This window comes from Ammospiza nelsoni, chromosome 1 (assembly GCF_027579445.1).
Source record: "Ammospiza nelsoni isolate bAmmNel1 chromosome 1, bAmmNel1.pri, whole genome shotgun sequence".
In the NCBI taxonomy this organism is placed as follows: domain Eukaryota; kingdom Metazoa; phylum Chordata; class Aves; order Passeriformes; family Passerellidae; genus Ammospiza; species Ammospiza nelsoni.
Genome location: NC_080633.1, coordinates 80,945,818 through 80,961,884, shown reverse-complemented (window position 1 = coordinate 80,961,884; position 16,067 = coordinate 80,945,818).

Below are 16,067 nucleotides of genomic sequence, written 5' to 3'. Positions count from 1 at the left end.
TTTTTTTCTCAAGAGCTAAGAAGTGATTCCTTCACATATGGTTAGACTCAATGACCCGAAAGGTCTTTTCCAACGTAAGTGATTCTATGATTTGACAAATCTTGCTGATTTTAGTGTTTATTTATCATTCTGAAATAAGTGAAAGTACTGTGTATCTTGTTACAGGTGGGGAACGGGTGTATTCCTACACCTAAAAAAATCTGAAACAGGAGTTAATTAACAATTGCCTGAATTTTATCTGCTTCTCTGAAGAGAGCGAGTTAAGTTTAGAAAAGAAGCTAGAGAACACCAAGAGATCATTATACTACAGCTACTTTGCTACCTGAAACAGGAAAAACACCTGCAACCAATCACGTGTAATGCAGACAAAATTGAAAGGATATAAAAAACAGAAAATGCAAAATTTCTCAGTACAATAAAAGAATCTACTTCTTCTATCAGTCCCAGGAAAACAATACAATACACAGAAAAATATGCATGAACAACAGTTTCTATGAAGTCATATTGACCAAAGAGCCCTGTGGAAGAATATGTAGAAAGTTTCTCAGGTTTATTTTTGGGATACTTTTAATTTAGATTGTATTCATTACTTTATGATATGTATTAGGTTCTCTAACTCTTGGACTGGCTTTATAAAGCAGTTGTAATACATTTATTTTAAAGGATCATGAAAAGTTGCAATAGCTTGATTGTAATTGACAAATTATTTCTGGATCTTTACATTGGAAACAGACATCAAATGGTTTATCTTCTTGTAAAATAAAATTAAATTATAATATTACATCAGAAGTTTCCATAGATGGACTTTATTTAATAGAACATAAATCAGATCTTTCATTCTCTTACATTCTGTCTGAAACCTCAAAATCAAGGGAACAATATCCACAGACTCAAAGATATAATTTGTAAATTCTCATTTTGAACTGAAACAGTATTTTGGAGAGTTCTCTCAGGCTACTATATTGTTTCTAAAATGGACTGATGACTTTATTTTATATTTACCTTCTATAAATTTCATTTATCAAAAGATTAATTAAAGCTCACTAAAGGAAATAAAGTGGGCTTCTGCTTTCTCCTTTACATTCATCCACCACTCTGTCACCCAGTCAGTCACTACTAGGAAGTGCTTTTGTGTTTTTCACAGCCACTGGTCATGTATGTTGTACCAAATAACTTATTAACTTTGACAGACTTTTCCACCTCAGTGCTCAGCATCTTTTCAAGATCATTAAAGACTAAATTAAGAATTATGGAGTCAAGTGCAAATCACTGAGGAATACTTCTGATAATCTTCCTCCCCTGTGAAATCTCACTATTTTTGCCACTTGTTTTCTGCCTCTTAATATGGAATTTATTTATTCATTTTGGTCCCTTCTCCAAAGTCATCTGTTTAAGTCTTTGTTACAAGAGCTTGTTCAGCACCTTTTCAAGGTCAAGGTGCACTTTATCAGCCTTCTTGCATCAGTCTGGAGGTGTGCTGATTACTTTAGAGAACTGCACATTTGTAAAAACCATTATTCATTTGCAAAAGCCATATTGCTCTTCCTTAATTATTCATATTTATGAACCATAATTGTTCATATTTATTCAGATGCACATTAATTTCATTTTTCAGGCAGTTTCAACTAATTAACATGGTGGATGTACTGAGCTATTGGTTAGTCCTCAGGTTCCCCTGCAGCTTTCTGAAATAATTGATGTCAGGATGTGTCAGTCCTGTTCTTCCACACTGTATTTGAGACAGAGGTTTGAGATTCTTGTCTTTCATCTTTAAGTCTCCCTAGAGACTAAAAAGAAATATCAATTAGACTTGCAGATTTTTTATTCTTAATTCTATTACTTCAATAACTTCTGCTGACAGTCGAGAGTATCCTTTAATGAGTCTATAGCTAAAAACCATGGTTCAGCTCAGAAATCTCCCTGAACTTACCCAAGTTAAGCAGGGATATAAACAAGTAATTTTTCTTCTCTGTTGAGGCCTCCTTTCTTCTGCATGCTGTTTTCATGCTTTGATTCATTTCTGTGTGCTACATATTCCCTGGAAAGCTTCCTCTTCATCCATCTTTCACATAAAATTACCCTTAAACCTGAGATTACCTTTTGTTGAGACAAAATTGATTTGGTTTTTTGGAGGGATGGGGGAGGCTATGGTTGATGGTGGTTTGGGGGAGTTTTGTTTGGTTTTTTTGTCATCTCCTCTTTAATAACAAAAAGTCTACAAAAGCCTAGTAAAACAAAACAGAAAATTATCTTGGGATCAAAGGGGAGTTTTACAGGAAATGTTCCCAATCTCTTAAACCTTAGGTTTCCATTATATTAAAACTACTTGTGCTTACTAAATTAGTACCTGCAAAACTTGCAGCTGCCACACTTCCCTTACCTTTGCTATACAGTGCACAAGTACAGAGATATAATTCATAGCATCTCTTATCTTTCCCTTGAAGAGTTAATCAATTAATTGCTGCTGCAGAGCAAACACTTCTCTTTTTTACCATTCCAGCTGTGTCTTTCTTCATTCACTGGTTTCAGATGAATAATCTTTCAGCTGAAGTTTCTGTGAAATTTCCAGGGAGTTTACATTCCCAAAGGATGCCTGTAAGAACAATATCAGCTATACTATTACAATTCTTTTCTCACTAAGTTTAAAAGTAGGGGTTTTTTTAGTTTGTTTGTTTTTGTTTTAGGGGTTTCTTTTGGGTTTGATTTGGGTTTTTTTAGTTTTGTGGTTTTTTGGTGCCTGTGGATTTCACAACTTGTTGCTGACTGCTTCAGGGCCCAGAGAGAGCTAAGCTGCTTTGTGCTAGATTAATTCCTTGGCAGTTTCTTCTCTCTTAAAGAAAATTATGACTAAGATAGGGTGCTGCATTGACAGGCACAGCCTCTCTGGAGTTGCGTGATGCCACAGAGCCACACCAGAGAGATGCAAACTCTTTTAACAAATGGTTAAAACCACATACGTAGATTATGGGCTATGATTGAAAGAATGATAAATTCCTGTCATCCCCACGGGCATTTCATGCAGACAATGCTTATCATTATTTCTTGATATTTGTTCACAAGGCCAGTTACTTTTGTAGGGGAAAAACACCAAAGATTTTGATGGGAGGGGCTATAAAAATATAAATTCGCTGGAGAGAAAAGAAAGATTTTTTTTCTCCTTTCATTATATTTAATTTTTCCTTCCCTTTTCTTTTGAAACATTGATACTGGCCACCTGTGAATGCAGGAAATCCCAGAGAAGACAGCATTAGTGTTCAGATAGCATCAGTAAAACCAATGACCCAAAATGTCAGCTGTGCTATTCTTGTTCTTATGCTGTCCTGGAGGGAATCTGAATCAGATGGATATGAGAACAGAGCCACACCACTCAGTGACACACAGTTAAATTTATGTAATAAGGTAAAAAAGGTGAGTAATAAGTTCTATTCTAAGATTTCTGTTCCACAGCACTCAAGTAATTCTCACATAATTGAGGCCCTGCAGTGCAGGTCTGACGAGCACCACAGATCTGGGGCAGCATGACACTGGTCTAATTTCTTAACATGTGGCAGGTGGCCTGACCCCTAACACAGTGGTTCACCTTGGACTCTCTCTTCACAGTGTCTGTGTTAGAGTTCCCCTTGTCTCCACAGAATTGTCTTCACCATTTAGTGTTTTCCAAAATTGATTCAATTTTGTAATGGGCCAAAATTTTAATTTTGGGCTAATCATGTAGCCCAAAACAATTTTCTTGTGTTTCCTTATACTGAAGGCCTTTTAATATTTTTTGTCTTGATTTCTATGACACTCAGGTCTCTTGCCCCCAAAAATGTTAAAAGGGTGTTAATTTGGCAGCAGCAATTTAAAGTTTATGTGGCCTTTTTTGTTTTCTGGTGTCTATAGTGGATTGATACAGTCAGGGCTGTGAAGATATAAACAGGATCTCGTTTATGTGAGCAGTGCTTTCAGGTAAGCTTCATCCCATAAGACAGATTCTGTGAAACAATACTTGCTGGCTTTGAAGTGAAAAAGGACTTTTCTTCCCAGTCAGACTGACTGAGACTTTGGGCTTTTGTTTATGTTCCTCTGTGGTATTGAGCAGCGGCTGTTGCCTAAGCCTGTCAATGAAAGCCTATGCTTCTCTAAATGATTTCTGCTGGAGCATAAGCCAAAGGTGTGCTCTTGCTTTCTCTCCTCCTGACAGGGCCTCTGGAAACCTCTTTTGTTTGTGGCATGATAGTCTGCACTGCTGAGACTCGAGGAAGAGTAGGGATCCTTTCACATTTTTGAAAAATATTAAGCTTAAAGGATCCCAAAGAGCCAGAGGAAATGGCGCAGAAAGTGGCTAGAACCCTGTGGCAGGAAAGCTTGGCTTATTTTTTGGGGAAACATAATAATCCCTAGGTATTCTTATTTGCTTTTCCAAGCTGAAATAATTGATTGGAAAATAAATGGCTTTTGCAGACATGACAGCTCCTCCTGATGGTAAAATATGGCAAATAACCCTGGTAAAAATCAATATGGGCAAGCTATTAAACCCCAAACTATATTTCTTATTTTAATATTTTTTTATTATTCTTGAAACATTCTCCCTTGACCATACTGTCATTTAAAATATCACTGTAATACAGGAGAAATATGGTTTTTCTATACTATTGATTGTGCTCTGCATGAGTATAAATGGTGTCACCAGATGGAAGGCAGATCAATAGGTCAGAACTTACTGATGATATAAAAATTCTTCCAGGTTTCAAGATAAATACATCAATTCTTTCAAATATGGTTGTAAAAAACTGCCCATTTTCTTTTTACAAGTTGTCTTTAAGAACTAGGAAACAGTTACTTACCTTGCAGTCTATTCTGCTATGGCAGTTTTATTGTCTTCCTTCTAGTATGTGAAGGAAAGGGTATATATTTTCAGCATGGAAAGGTTTAAGATATGAAAACACTAAGCCCTGAATAGCCCTTCATCAAAAAGAAAATCTCACATCCAAGGTCTTTTAAGGGAAACAAAACACTGAGGTGCCATTGGAGCAAATGGACGCATGCAAGTGAGAGATGAAAGAGACGTTTAAAAAAAGACACACAGCTCTTCTACTCAGTCCAGTAGTGAAAACTGTCTCTACCTCAAGTCTGGCATCTTGCCTCTTATTTGCAGTTAGTAGCAAAATCATCCCAAAATTTAGATGAACAGCATTAGATGCTGCAGGATGGCATATCATAACTCTATAATCAAGAAAGCCAACGTAATGATAAATACTAAGGGTTGGCTTTAGACATAAGGTCAGCTCATCTATAGAGTATTATTTTTAGATTTTGCCCAGAAAGGATCATTATGGTACAATAAGACTTCTCCAATGATTTAAAAACCTCTTTGTTCAGTATTCCAACTTTCTGTTATGAGAAACACTAGACCAGCAGAAGGTGACAAGGGCAGAACATTTGAATCCCACATTATTCTAGGGGACTGTTGCCAAGCCATTGTATGGGGCTATTAATCAGCAAATCAAACAAAAAATCTTTTGAGCTAATGGACATGCATTAGTAATAAAGAGATGAAAAATAAATCACAAAAAAGTAAGAATAATAAGTGATAATAGGTAGGAATGGCCAATGCCGTTTTAACTAAATGAAGAGCATGATTAACAAATCTATTTCCTTTTTTTCACCACTACTCTCCTCCCAGCTCAGCTGTTCTGTGCTTGACAATTGCAAGAAAAGAGAAAAAAGATCAAAAACCTCAAGTATGTATGACTTCTATTGATGAGAATAGATATCTTACCATAAGAGTAAAGAAGAACAATATTGGACCCCCTTTCTAGGTTATGGCAATATTACTGACAAATATGAGATACAGAATTCAAAAATAATTCACTACTTAGTATTTAATCAAAAACATTAATTTAATGTTAAAGTGTGATGATGTTGGCACAAATTGTACCCAGATTGCAATTTCAATGCCAGCAACGGACTCTTCATCACCTTAGCTTTGCTTCAAATTTTCAGCAGGGTCTTCATCTCCATGAAAAAAACAAACACTAGGCAAAGCCATATTTGGGTAGGTTGTCACAGGCCTTTCTTTCAAAACAGTAAATAATCTAATCGGACCAAGTATCTGTAAGTTTCCAGAAAGGTAACTTGCTTTTGTTGAATGCTGCATACATTATAATCTTGATGAGTTCATCAGAATGGGTTATTTTTACAGGAAAATATACTTCTGCCTCTAGATAAATGCCTATCTGTTTACTGAAAATAACAGTTGGAACGCTGCAGAGATGGATTTTAAAAATTGAAGTGGTTCAAGTAGACCACTTCATGATTTGAATGAATATTCATTTGAGGAGCACAATGGCTTTTTGTGTTCCATTAAATGACCAAAAGGACCTCAAGCTTTTTCTGATGCACTTCAGAATCAAGTATTCACTTGATTCTCAAAAAGTGGCATCATGAAATAATTGCAAGTGACTTGGAAGTGAAGAGCAACAAGGCTGGTGAAGTGTCTAGAGAACAAGTCCTATGAGAGTGGCAGAGGGAACTGGGGTTGTTTAGCCTGGAGAAAAGAAGGCTCAGAGGGGACCTTTTTGCTCTCTACAACTTCTTGAAAGGTAGGTGTCAGTCTCCTTTCCCAGTAAACAAGTGACCATACTAAAAAAAAGTAACCTTAGGTTGTGCCCGAGAAGGTTTAATCCAGATATTAGAGAAAATATCCTTCACCAAAAGAGCTGTCAAGCATTTGAACAAGCTGCCCATGGAAGTGGAGGAGTCACTATCCCTGGAAGTATTTAAAGTATGTGTCAAAGCCGTGGGTGGTGGTTTGACCGGGAAGAAGTGGGAATTCTGGGATGTTGTGGTCAAACCAATGGGTGCTCGGATTTTGATATTGGCACCTGATGTGGCCAGTGGCATTTGGACACACCTCCGAGAACACACAGGGGTTAAAAACCAGAGCTTCGGTTCTCGGAGGCTCTCTTGGGACTTTGAGGGAAGGAGGTCGAATCTCCCTTCCCCCGTCCCGCAGCTGCTGCTGGGCGGGTGAGGGGCAGCCATGTGGTAGGCCTGGGCCTGGACAGAGATGGGGGGTGAAGAGGCCCTTGAGGATGGAAGGGTGGAGGAGCCCCAAGAGACAGCCATCGGGCAGCCATCCCCCCCCCAGGAGAGAGAGAGAGGGAGAGCCTGCGTCTGAATTTGATAGCAGCCGGCCCAGGAGGAAAAGGGGGGGAATGCAGCAAGGAGGTGCCAGCCGGAGCAGCAGCGAGTGTGGGAGTGCCGGAGCTCTGGGACAGGCAGAGACTGAATTTTTAACCCTTTCTTTCATGATTGGGACCTCGCAAAAATGCTGATCCTCCTCGGAGCTGAACAAGAAGAGAGATAAGAGATGAGATAACAAGGACATGGCCCGAGGGAAGTGGAGAAGACTGGCTGAGTGGGGAGAGAGATGATTGGAGTGGCCTTTTGGCTGGACTTTTCTTGTTGGCCATAGACTGAACCAGTTTTATTCCTGTGACACAGAGACTGCATTTAGGGGGAGGCAGTGCCTCAGAACCAGGAGGGTTCAGTGTGGGGACTCCTTGGCCCCAGGGGGTTGGAAAAAATGGGGGGGACAGATGTCCCAAAGCAGAGACTGTGCCTTTTTTGGAGTGAGACAAGGCATCCTTAAAAGACAACCCTAAAAGCAGCTCTGCTCCATGCACAGTGGTGAGAGCACTGGGCATGGAAGGAAGATGTCACAAGCGGCAAAAGGACTTTCCGGGCGGTGCTGAGTGACATGGAAGCACACGAGGTTTCAGCGTGTTTCCAGGGGAAGCCTATGGTGCAAGAAGGACTCCTCTCCTCTTCATGGACTGAAGTTTGAATATTCTAAAGGGTGGTGCCAGACTGGGCAGTTGGTGATTTGGGGGAATGTATCGGATTGGGAAATCTTTGGTGGTGGGGAGGGGGAAAGTGCTTTTTTGTAAGGTTTTCAATTTTTTTCCCTTATAGGTTTTTCCTTCTTTTCTTGTAGTTTAGGTAATAAAGTTTTCTTTATGTTTAAGCTGGAGCCTGCTTTGCTTATTCCTGGTCACATCTCACAGCAGACACCAGGGAGAGGGTATTCTCATGGGGGCACTGGCTCTGTGCCAGGCCCAAACCATGACACCGTGCTTGGGGAAATGGTTTAGTTATGGTCATGGCAATGCTGGGTTAACAGTTGTACTCAATAACCTTAATGGTCTTTTCCAACCTAAACTATTCTAAAGAGTTCAGTTCTTTTGGATTGAACTACCCAGCAACACTTACCATGCTTCCAGCTGAATTAATAGCTTTTGTTTACAGACCTTGGTAGAGACAATTCCAAATGAATATTGAGAGTTTTGTTTTGTCATGTTATTTGTTTCTTCCAGCTGCAGTCAGTTGGTAGCACATATTCAACAATAAAATTTGTTAAACAGCCATTAGGAATGAGTGGCATGCAGCAATTTTACAGGTAGTCAGACAAGAATAACAGCTATAACCATTATATACCTTCAAACAGCCTTAGAAGAATAGTACTGTAATTGTGGAAGCTTTCTTAGTGATTCCAGAAGTCTACTGAGTGTTATAATAAAGGCAGTTTATTTTTATCCTGCTTTCCTAAACAGAAAAGTTTTATGCAATCATGTTGTCCATGGCCATTTATCTGTCAGTCTACCCAACAACTTTCAAACAAGGTATCCAATTTAAAAAAAAAACATGTGAAAGCACAGCTGAGGACTCACAGCTTTTAATTTACCATGATCTTCATAAAAATAAACTATTGCATGGAACTTGAAGGTTCATATTAGTGGTCCCTTGAGTGAAAGATCACAGTCTCAGTACAAGAAGTCTGTCTGGCAACTGGCCCATTAGCATCTTCATTCAAATCCTCTATAATGCCTGTTACTGCACTTGCTGGCCACATCAAGTTATTTCAGTGAGGTAAAGAGAATATAGGGCCATATCAAGCCACAAAATTCCCCCTTTCTTAATAAAAAAAAAAAAAAGAAAATCATCTGCTTCTCTGCTTTGTCCTTCTTGATTCTAACAAAGAATTAAGAATTTCTGCCAGTCAATACCTCAAGCATGTCATTTATATCAGCATAATCCCTATTTTGAAATAAATTAGTTTTTTTTTCCCATGCTGGAACCTGACCTACAAGTATAACTCATGGAATTATCTTTTTATTTGCTGCAGATTAATTTCAATGTAATTACAGTACAAAAGGGGCTGTTGTGATCTGAGATCATCATAGAAGTAGAGGATTTTGGAAATTAGAAAAATGGTTGGGAGACAATTATTAATGTACTATAATGCTAACCATAGTCTGATAATTGTTTTTGATATTTGACAGTGTGAAATAATCCAGAAAGCCAAATCTAGAAAAACTGGCATGATACAAGCACCTTTGACATTTTTTTCTTAAGTGTCAGTTTACAAACCTTGCTTCTCTAAAATTCTCTGTAGGATTTAACTACAGAAGTACTCACCAACAGTGTCAGTATCAAACTCCCTTCCTCTTTCAATTTAAGACTTTCTCCTGGTGCCATTTTGTGGCAATGAGTTCTTTCAGTGAATGACACACAGTAGTACCAGATTAGCTACCTGTTTTTGTCCCCTAAAAGAAATGCAAAGGGATTTACTAATTTCTGCCATTTTTTCCCTCTGGAATTCATTGGGGTTTTTTTAATACCAAAAGGCATTTTTATTCTTCTCTAAGATAAACCTACACAATGGAGAAAAACTTCTTTATGGCTTTTTCACTGCTTCTGCTGATTCACATTGACTCTTACTAAGCCTGATCCTTATATGCTCTTTCCCTTTCTAATTAAGACGACCAAAACTAAAAACTGTACTGCAGTTGAGCTGTGTAGCTGGTACAGAGTTCCTTTCCCTACATAGCTGTGCCTAAGTAATTGTATCTACCCCACAGTGTCCACAAGAAGTTCATTGCAACCCTTGCATTGCTTTGTGCTTGCTAGCTCTATTTTTGCATGAACAATACTACATAATAGCTTGTGTTTACATAGCTGTCCTAAAAACCTTTAGAATGCATTCTGCTGCTGCAGGCCCAAACCCTTTTCAATCATGTGAGAAGTTTTTTTTTTTTTCTGTTTATACTCTGTTCTCCATCACTAAGTACTGCACTGTGTTCTTCTAGTGTTGGCTTGAAAATTTGTGCCTTTCCACAGACAGGAGATACTACAAACATTTAAAATTTCTTTTTTTCCACACTGGAATTTTTGCACATAGTTATTTGATAATTATTGCTAATTATGTATATTAGTTATCAGAAAGTGACAATAAATCAACTTTACATATAAGGGCAAGGCTGATAGGTGTGAGGTGAAACTGGATGACTCTGCAGCTGTATCCAGGCCTTCACAGAAACAGAGAAAGTTGAGGCATTGGAATGGACCTTAAAGATTATCAAGTTCCAGCCCCCTGACACGGGAAAGGACACCTCCCAATAGACCAGGTGGTTTGAGACCTTATCCAGCCTGGCTTTGAGCACTACCAGGGATGAGGCATCCACAGACTTCCTCAGCAACCTCTTCCAATGTCTCACCACTCTCACAGTAAAGAATTTCTTCCCAATATTTAACCCAAATTTCCCCTTTCAGTTTGTACCCGTTCTCCCTTGTTCTGTCCCTAAAGTTCCTGAAGAAGAGTCCCTCTCCAGCTTCCCTGGAGGCTCCCTTCTGGTACTGGAAGTTTGCTACAAGATCTCCACACAATCTCCTCTAGGGTGAGCAGACAAAACTTTCCCAACCTAGGGAAGAAGCTCTAATCCACTTATTGACTTCATAACCCTCCTCTGGACTTGCTCCAACAGTTCCATGTCCTTGTTATGTTTGGGACACCAGAACTGGATGCAGTACTGCAGGTGGAGTCACAGAGTGGAGTAGAGGGGCAGAATCATCTCCCTTGACCTGCAGGCCAAGCCCATTTGGATGCAGCCCAGGATTCCATTGGCTTTCTGGGCTGTGAGCACACACTGCTGGCTCAGGTTGAGTTTTTCACCAACTCTTATCCCTAAGGCCTTCTCCACAGGGCTTCTCTAAAACATTTCTCCTTCCAGCCTGCAGGTATTCCTGGGATTGCTACGAGCCGGGTGCAGGACCTTGCACTTGGCTTTGTTTTTTGTTTCACTGCCATTGCAAGGCTCTAGAAGTCTCATTTCTATCCTGCAATGAGACATAAGAGGCAGAAGTTACCCCAGTACTTTACTCATGGCATGTACCAGCAGAGAGTTATAGCCTCTGTCTTTGTAGCCTTTACTTCTGTTCAGACACACCTTGATGGGAGCAATGGAATTACTCTGGAGATTCTGTTCCTGCATGCCTGGAGTCATGACCTTGTAATTTGCTTTGAAGTGCAAGGGTGTTGTGTGAGCTCTTCTTTCTTCTACTGTGCTTAATCACAATTCAATTATTTGAGTTTATATTGATAAAACTTGAGCTAAGTTTCCATAGCAACCATAATGATCAGAACATTGTAATGTGGTATACAAACACTGTTCGTTTTGGAAACTTAAAATGAGATGAAGCCAAGTAAAGAGCAAAGAATCAGTGGCTTACATTCACTAATTTAGAATTGGATACATCTTGCTGACCTTTACTTCAGCACCAAGTATTCGTGGATCTTTACACTACCTTTACATCTCAAGGGAAGCAACAGGACCTTTCAAAGAATGATTCATTTCTCTCTAAAGTAGCTTAGATCTGATAGATGAAGTTAAGGAACATCCAGCCTCAAAATTTTTTCATCTCATTGATAAATATCCTCATTTTTCACACTGCTGCATCCTTTGACTTCTAAATGATAATGCTGGCAGACATCTACCTCCTCGAAATTGGACTTCTGTTCTACAAGTCACAGCTAATGACATGCAAACAAATATTCAGTTTTCCCATCTGTTAAATTATTACAAAGGAAAAAGTAGGGTAATTGATGTATTTAAGGGCAGAGGAACACAGGATCCCAGTAGGATCCTATATGAGAATAATCTTTCCAAATGTTAAGCAATTATATTAACATAGCTTATATAGATATTAAAATTTACATTAGATCATCATTAGCCTTTGCATCTCAGTTTTCTATGCTAGTGGCTTAGACTGGTGGAAGTTGTCAAAGCCACAGTGTCTTTATTTAATATTAGGATGCAAGCCCTTTTCTTGGTTGTCCTTTTCAATTCAGTTAAAACAAAACTACATTTACAGTTTATTTTAGCATAAATACAACCAAAGAAATTACATTCATAGTTTTATGTACAATTGCTCATCTTTTTTGTGTCAATTGAGATTCCTCCCATGTTGCTCTTCTCTCTCCATGCACTCTTTATACATATTTCTGAATTTATGACCATTTATCAACAACAACTTCTATGTTTACTCATAGATTTTCTATTCTCAATCTTGGACTGTACTCTTTAGAAGCTTTTATTTGCTTTAAACAAAAAGGTCTTTAAAGATCATCTAGGACTTTCTTCAAAATGCCTGTGGATGTTCAAGTTGAAAACTTGTGAACAAAGATGCAACTAATGACAAACTTACACCTTTCTCTGTATTTTCTACCTTAACTATACTTATAACCAGTAAAAAGTCAGTCTGAATTTTCTCAACTTTGAAAAGTTAGAAAGGCTTTGCTAAAAGTATTTAGCACTTGGTTTCTGAAAGAAACTATTGTTTTCCCTGGCTGTCCTTTCCTTTCTTAGATTTTTTGTTTTGTTTTGTTTTTGTTGTTGTTGTTGGTTTTTTTTGTTTGTTTGTTTTTTGTTTTTCCAGAATTGCTTTATGCAAGCATTATTTCTGATGTCAAAACCAAGAATGTTTCAGGATTCTAAGAATAGAACCTGGAAGTTCTGAGATGTTGGCTAGTGTCACCAGTTTGGATATTATGCTTCATAGATATATATGCTCAGAGTTTACATGATTTATCAAAAAGAAGAAAATAAAATGTGGAAACTATAAGATTGACATAGTTAATCACAAAACCTGATAGCAGTAAATGGAGAATTGAAAAGATATGAAACAGTAATTAAAGGGATTAGAACAGATGAATTATGAAAAATTTGGACAAATTTCTTCTCTAATTGTCTAATACTTTTGAAAACTTAATGACAATAGGCTTGAAAAACCTATTGACAATAGTGGAAAAGAATGCAAATGTTAATTGGCAACAGCAACAAGGTTTGACTCCAACAAGGCACATAGTTTATTTAGACAATTCTGAAACATCCTGATTAGGAAATATTAACATCTGGACACTATTTACTTGTAGGAGAGTACCAAACACAAAAAAGTCAGCAATAAAATGAAATATCTTGAAATTCTACCTCTCTTGCAAGCAATCCCCAGTGAAAATTATGCCAGTTAAATGTTGTCTTATGTTCACTTTAGTGAAAAGAAATAAACACACTCTCTAATCTTATACCATGTCAGTTTACCTTATAGACTTCCATGCAGAAGAATGTTTTTGTTATAGTCCTTGTTAATTCTGCTGATAAAACATCTTTTCCCTGTAATTTTTTTAAAAGATTGATAAATGAGATAACATTTAGGAATGGATGTGGAGGAAGAAGATAAAACTGTATTTTACAGTTTGTTCTTTGAGACAGCCAAAGAACATTTGAAAAAACAGATTTACACACATATATATTTAGTTTTCCAGCAGAAGAAGAAGAATTGGCACATCAGTCCTGGAAGAGTGTCTGACATAATTTCTTCCTTTGAAAATATGTTCCTTAAAAAAAAAAAAAAAAAGCTAAACAAAAAAATTAAAAAGGCAATCCATTTCTCAAGTGAAAGTCGAATGAAACCAACCAAAACATGCTAAGCACAGCTGAACATTTTATCTAGCTCTAAGGACTGATATGTGGGTATTTTGCAACTGCATTCCAAGCAAAGAAAGTATTTAAAGATGAAAGATACAGAATTCACATTTTACTTTCCTATATGATTTATTTCATTATAAGAAGAATTCTTATGACAAAAGCCTAGAAACATGAGGGAGTGTTGAAGTAGATTGATCACTGCTATGAATGATTGCATTCTGGTTCAGGCAACACTGAAAATATATGCATGTCCCTCAGTCATGGAGTTAGGAAAGCATTTGTAAATATTTTAGTTTTGCATATGGTGGGTGTAGCACAATTGGTTTCAGTAAATTTTGCTTTTTTATTTGACGCAGTTCCAGTGAAACCCTGTTAAAATATACCAGCTGCATAGGAACATCAACTATTTTCTAAGCTTCTCATGATGAATCTTAAGTAAATGTGTAGGGGTAAAACGTCAATGTAAAACAATAAGTGAAAATAAATGTTTTCACATATTAGCTGAATCTTTATAATAGCCTTCTCCAGCATATGCAGCAAAGGCATCAATTAATATTTGACAGGATTGTCTGTATATTATGTGCATTGTTTATGTTGTCTATTCATGCACATTCTACTGGATGTCTTCAGTGATGTTAAATCCAATTATATTTAAACTCTTAGTACATGCAGGATGGGGGAAGAAGAAAACATGTGGGTTTTATTTGAATAGTCCTTCTTTGAAGCACAGCTAACCACAGAAAAATATGCACATTTTTAGGTAGACTTAGTTTGCTTGGACAGAAATTAAATAAATGCTCAGAGAATTAATTACACCTTATTTCTGAACTTAATTAATTGGTAGTGTGTTTCCAGATCACCATGAGACTGAATTATGCTGTTGAAAATTGAATGTATTAATTTCCTATGCAGGCAATCATAAAGGACTCTGTGAAAAAGACACTCAGTGTCAGCACTGAAAGATAGGGTATTATTTTTAAGTAAAAATACTTCCAATTTCAGAAATCATGTCATGTCCCTGCCCCTGATGTTTCAACCCTGAGAATAGATTATTGGATTTTACCTTCACCTGCTCACAAAATGTTTTGTTATTTTGACATCTGGCCCTGGAGAAGGACAGCCATGCTCCACTGACCTCAGTCTAGACATTGGCTATATTACTCCTCCTGTGCTATTTACAGTGGCTTCAAAGTAGTCAGATTAAAATAAGCCAAGTTGCATTTGGCCATTATGCTGGGAAAACACACCCAAAAATCTAATTTACCTTGATATATTCTTTCATTAATGGGCAAGTAAGGCAAATTTTTTTACAAGTGTTTGCCTAGATTGTACTTTTGAGGACTGAAACTTTTACACATTTTAAAATTTGTAAGCTTGTATTTTCAACACACTTCCATAAGACTAGTTCTTGTTTGTTTTAACTTTATCTTCAGATTTATTGTTAAGCTATTATAATGCACTTTTCCTGTCTGAAATGCCTTTTTTGGTTCTATCACATATCTTCTCTGGTCTCACAGACCAGCTTGCCCTTTGGGAGAATATTTAGCAGACTATCAAGGGAGAAATGCTTCAAAATGTTTCTTAATTCTTCCTTTTGGCAGAAGAGGAGGAGACTGCATGGAATATGAGATATTAGATTTCCTCTTCAAATCCATGGATGTGTGTAGATGACTGTAATATTGACCATTGCTTCCAAGGAGCCTTCCTGAAAGCCAGGCATCAACGCAAATGTCCTGAAATGTCCTTGCACCTACTATTATCTTTTCAGACCAGACCAAAAGGCAACCTGACTGTTTTTTTGGGCAGAGGTTTGTAGAGGATGCCTGGTAAAGAATATAAAAACAGAGCAATCTTAAAGTGATGCTGAACAAAACGCCCAGCATTCAGTTGGATAAACACTTCATGCAATGGGTGATCAGTTGGCTCACAGGTTGGCACAAAGGGTTACAGTGAATGGGGTGACTGACATCAGAGTGGGAACCTTTCACAAGGGGGGTTCTGCAGGGCACCATCCTCAGCCCTCTGCTCTTCAACATCTTCATAAATGCCTTGGACGCAGGACTGGAAGGGATACTGAGCAAGCTGGCAGAGGATACAAATCTGGGAGGAGCTGTTGACTCCCTCCAAGGAAGGAGTCCCTGCAGAGACACCTCAACAAATGAGAGGGGTGGGCAATCACCAACCAGACGAAGTTCACTAAGGAAAAGTTGGACTCTACACCTGTGACAGGGCATCACTGGATATATGGACAGACTGACT